Source organism: Hippocampus zosterae, chromosome 4 (genome assembly GCF_025434085.1).
Source record: "Hippocampus zosterae strain Florida chromosome 4, ASM2543408v3, whole genome shotgun sequence".
Classification (NCBI taxonomy): Eukaryota; Metazoa; Chordata; class Actinopteri; order Syngnathiformes; family Syngnathidae; genus Hippocampus; species Hippocampus zosterae.
Genome location: NC_067454.1, coordinates 24,415,159 through 24,421,158, shown reverse-complemented (window position 1 = coordinate 24,421,158; position 6,000 = coordinate 24,415,159).

Here is a 6,000-nt window from a genome sequence, read left to right as displayed (position 1 = left end):
TAAACACACAAGCGCCTCAAGGTCTTTAGGAAAGCCTTGCTTAATATACTGGCAGAAATATGTGCACTGGAGACTTCCAGTGATGCGATTCAACCCTCTGATGTCTCTCATTGAGGACATTGGCTTAGAAATTATTCATTGTTTTTTTTTTGTAGGAAAGAAATACTATAAGCCATGATTAACTGTGGTTCTCCTTTTCACTGGTGAGTTACATTTATTATCGATTTAACATTTTGATTTTAGGGAAACACAATATCTCAATTTAGCTTTATTGTAGTGTATTTGTAGTGTTTGAATTGAAGTGTGTATTCTGCCCATATTTAGTCTTGCATGTATTAACGTTCTCATGTCCGGAGTGAAACACTGTTTTGTAACCAGATGTGTCCTTGAAGCACACTACCTCATCAGATAGCCGTAGGAATATGCCAGTTGATACAAGCTAAGAATCGGTTTAGGAGAAACTAAAGTCCTGATGCCACACCATAAGTTTCAGTCCCGCCCATCTGATGATATAAATATGATGTGAATCCCTTGCTTCTTTGAACTCGTGACCACCACAGCCATTGTCTGTAAACCGCAGGTGCCCAGAATGTTCTGTTATTAAAAGCTTTGAAGGTACTGTTCTTCGACTCCAGACTGTATTTGGATAGCCAACAGCTTCACCATCCGAAATTCAACAAACACGCAGAGGAAAGAAGGCCACTTTCACCCGACAGAATGTATTTTTTTGTCTTGGATGGTTCATTCAATTTAGCTTTTCTGGATTTTCTGGATCATTCACATCAAATCGTTGGAGGTCATTGGACTCCAAAATGGCCACATCTAAAAGAAGTCATAATAAGTTTGTAATACATTGTATAAAAAGGTTTACATCTAAAATATAAAAAAGAGCAGATTCTCAGAAAATCACTTGTCTAAGAATTAAGAAGGGAATGATGAAGCTCTGTAATTGGGACTTTCTGTCACGTGGGGAGCGGAATGAGGACCGAGAAGCAGGCATTACACGGAAGTTGATCAGTCTTTATCTACGAAAATACAAGGTACCTACAGAGAGCAGGGCTGGATGCAGAAGAAAGGGAAGCCAGCTGACACTCTGACTGGGAGAAAGCTCGACATACTGACCACATGTCACTGAGTAATCCAAGTTTATATACTGGCAGACATCAGGCCCATATGACAAAATAAAGCACCAAAAGAGGCACAGCAACTGCATAGAAACTGCACAGCACTTTTACACTCTTATATTCTGAGCCACCCACAAAAACTGACAAAAACGACACCAATAGTACCTCAGGCTCAGTTTGTGGTTGTCACATGACCAAAACGAAAAAAAAAACAACAGGTGAACCGTGATTGGTCGTTTCCTGTCGCGCCAGGAACAAATCGCGCCTTGTTTGAGTGGGCATGTACAGTTACGTACAGGCATGTACAAAGCCTCTGAGTCATGCCAGCTCTTTTTTGTCATGCAGAGAAACCTTCTCCCCCACGCATGTCTTTTCCGGAATATGACTGCCAATATGGCTGTATTAATTTATTATTGTTATTTTTGTACGAGTACAGTATTTCGCGAAGTGGCGAAGGATTACTGTAATGCAAAAAGATGCAGTGAAGCAGATGTCTCATGACATGTTTTCTTTTCGATATGTTCTATTTGCCTTGACTAAACACGGTTTTATGATCAATTTCGTATTCCTGGAGTAATAATTAATCAGATTCATCTAACCACCCCAAATTTTAAAATTGACTCAAATGACAAAGGATTGGGCTGTCTCACAGTTGCATGTTGTCCACTACCCTACCTTCTCATTTTTATAAAGGCCATAAGGATGATGTTAGATTAAAATGTTACGTTGAAGTCTACCTGTTTCAGATGTATAGAGCCCCATGAAAAATGATTACATTTCGTAGGCCTATACAACAACTATATTAACATTCTATATGCGTGTCACTGCTGAGCATTAAAGTGCATTTCATGAAGCGGAAGATATGATGATTTCCGGTAGTTCAGTAATGTAATGTTGCAACAAGTCCAACTTCAGACGCCACACAGAGTCCACCAAACATTGAATCACAGCCTGTTCTTTCGCTAGCGAATCATGTCATGTCTCGTTAAGTACCCAGCCACAGCAAACATATTGCATGTACTATTAACAAGCTAGCACATTATACAACACAGCACACGTACTAGCAGTAAACGAAACTCGAAACATTTGTTTGAATCTCCAACACGCCTTGATAAATAAATCAGCTGTACCTCTACACTAGTTTGAGTGTGGCGAGTTGTCATGGATTTGTGTCACGTGCAAATGCAATGCATTGTGTGTGTGCACGTGTGTGTGTGTGTGTGTGTGTGTGTGTGTGTGTGTGTGTGTGTGTGTGTGTGTGTGTGTGTGTGTGTCCCTATAGGATTGGAGAGACGAGTGGTGGCACTGGGAGGAGGTGCAACCTCTAGTTAGTAGCATACTTAAACTGATCCCAAATCAACACTCTTAAATTTGATTTGGTACACCCAGCCAGTTTTGAGTATCTCAGCATATTCTGATTGCGATTTACCCGGTTACTTGTATCCACAGATTGCTTCTCGTTCCACCTGGCCTGCCAGCCTCACATGCTGCACTCAGGTGAGCTTGAAGTACCGTATTTTCTGCACAATAAGGGGCTTCGGAGTATAAGGCACACCTTCAATGAATGGTCTATTTTAAAACTGTTTTCATATATATGGCGCACCGCATTATAAGGCACATAGAATAGAAGCTAAAATAGTGGCTGCGTTTGCTTTATGCATCCACTAGATACGGTAAAGGGAATGCAATACAATACAATACAGCTTTATTTATAAAGAGGCTTCACAACCGCTGCAGCTGGAATAAAGCACTTTACAGAACATTTAAAATACTACATCCAAGAAATCAGAATTGTGATCCATATATAAGGCCCGTTACATTATAAAAAATTAGTGCTTCTAGGTGCGCCTTATAGTGTGGAAAATACGACAAAACTCGGCTTGCTTCTTTCCACCTTGAACCGTTTGCCTCTGGTAACCACAACCTCCACTATCACTGAAAATAAACTCTTGACTTAAGTGGCTGTGTGTCGCCAGTCTTTCTTGCCACTGGAACCTTAACGATATTGAAGTCAGTACACGACAAAGACAAGATATTTAAGCTTCAATTTGAAAAGCTTTACTCCTTTTTTTTGCCCAAATATTCAACATGAGTGAAAAAAAATAAAAAGAATAGATGGAAATTAATGACTCGCTGTGGCAACCCCTGAAAAGCGACAAGCCAAAAGGAGAAGAAGAGGTAGATTCACTCATGTTGAAATTGATGCCCGCAACATGTTCCTATAACGGTGGGACAGGGCATGTTTACCACTGTGTCACGTCAGCTTTCCTTTGATCGACACCACATAAGCGTTTGGGAAGGAACGACCGTTATTGTCGAAGCTGGGTAGAATTCCTTCCCATTTCCCATTCTTCTTTGATGTGAAACTTTAGTTGTTCAACGGTTAGCATTTGTATGTTCTGAGCTTTATACTTTGCGATGGAAGGTCGGCATAACGAATCAAAGTGCACTGTTTTGGGGTTTTTTTGTTTGTTTGTTTGCTTTTGTTGGGGTTGCTGTTCTTTTTGTATTTTTTCTTTTTGGTATTTTTCAAAGTATTTGTTCAACTGGAAACCAGTCTAGAGATTATTTATTTTGGTTTATCTTATTTATTTATTTGGTCAACACTACGTATTCATAATAAGTTGTTGGGACAGGAGTCTTTGGGAAAACCAACTTTTCAATTAGAAATCATACTATACTTTTTTTACTAGGAAATTTAAGTCTGTCTCTCTGTCTGCCTGCCTACCTTTCTGTCTATCCAGGTTTTGTTCAGTGCCTCGCAATTCTTTCACCTTGCTTGTCACTTTGTCTTGGACTAGACAACTCTTTCTTTGCTCCCTAATTTTTTATTTTTTTTTACACACTGAGAATAACGCAGTTTATTTTTTCCCATGTTTGACCAATGTAAACCTGGGCCCCCGGTACTCTGCAATCCCTGACAGACTGGATGGCTGGATGTGGGAAAGCCTTTGCAGCTCCAGCTCATTCCTGATGAAAATCTTTGCTGTTCGAGTTCAGTGTGAAGTCACCCATGTCTGCTGGCCCATTCATGGCAATTATTTATGACTTTCTAATTTAACACAGCGAACAAGACAAATAAATATAGCAGTCTTATGCCAGACTAAAGCGTCTTTAAACTTTTATGGTGTGTTCCACAAAAATCCTTTCTAGGTAGTAGTGCAGAAACAGTTTCATCAACTGACCTTACCACTCAACGCAAATAGTTGTCTGGGACATGAACAATATCTCTTGCAGATCGGTACAAGGTTCAGTCCAGTTCACAGCTCTATACCATATTCAAACTGGACAAAACCTCAATAGTCGACCTCACTAACAAATTCTACTTTCCTAAGCCTAAAAAAGGGACTGCCCCTCAATCCTATATTAGGGAGATGTTCTACTACTGTACTTGAGCTTCAAAAACTCTCCTCTACGGGCTCTTCCACATATACTGCCCTGACTTCTGGTGCTCCGTTTAACACCCAATGATGTGAATTGTGCACCCTGGTTTGTCTGCCTTCTCTTCACTCATGCAGACATGTTCACTGGTCTATGTTTGTCTTTAAAAGACTCAAAAACACACCGTATCTACGTTCTCTGCTCACCCGCACTCTCCATTCCAGCAGTTTTATAAACTCCTTTGTTTGCAACGTCTGGCCTACTTTTGGTTGAACTTGGGAGAGTGAGCTGCCCAGAAACTAAAGGATTACATCCTGGCTGTGACTTTCCATTGTTGAAGTGCTCTTGGACAAGAAACTGCACCCTCATTTGCTCTCAGTGGGTCTGGCAGCAACTTACATGGCCGCAGCTGCCCATTAGTTTATCAATGTATGCGTGAAGGGGTAAAATGTGAGTCTCTGTAAAGCACTTTGGCCACTGCATGGTGTAGAAAAAGCGCAAGATGACTGCACTTCACTTGCCATTTCTTTTCAGATTTCTGCCCCAAACAACTGTAATCTGCTGCAACTAAATTTTTAAAAAGTTGTCGAGAAACACTCCACAAGGCTCGAAATACGCAGGTTCACATTGCCGTTTCTGATTCCAAATTTGCATTTTGCACCTATTATGAACAGACTGAAGAGCAATACTGCAAACAGAAATCGATGTGACAAGCGTGATGTTGTGCCCTGTAATCAAAATGAGCCTTGATCTCTGGCTAAGATCCCCTCTAGCATTCATTTGACCTTGTCTTGGGTCCAACTCAGCCTTTTTACAGTGATATTACTGCTAACGTACCTTACAAACATGATGTTGTCATTGCGGTTGGCTTATCTGTGGATTATGACTATCGTCAAATTTTTTATCTTGTTTAATACCACGGTGTCATGACTCCACTAACTCGTCAGGTCTATATTGTTCCTAAAATTTAAAAAAGAAAAAAAAAGAAAGATTAGTCAAACAGGTTGAAAATGATCTGACAATTGGCAGGTAATAGCCATGCGCAAAGTCGGTCCTCAAGGGCCCCTGTCCTGCCTGTTTTTCAGCTCTCTCAGGAGCAACACACCTGATTCAAATAATCAGGATCATTCTAATGCTGCTTCACAGGTGGTTATTCATCTGAATCAGGTGTGTTGCAGCCGAGACAGCAGGAAAACAGGCAGGACATTGGCCCCTCCAGGCCTGGAGCTGCACAAGCCTGGCCATGCGTTTGACAACACGTCAACTGCAGACACGGCATTGTTGTCCACCCGTGTGTGCGTTTTCCACTCCCCGACTTGCCAATGCCCTCATGACCCATCAAAGAAAAGAACCCCAACAATTAGCGAAAATGTCGCAGCGCAAATGTAGGATATCGCCGCGACGTACATGCCTTAGCTCAGTTGAGGGCCGCGTTTTGTAATCTAAAAATAGAATCATCTCATCACTTTTATTGTGATTGAGGGGAATCTCAAAC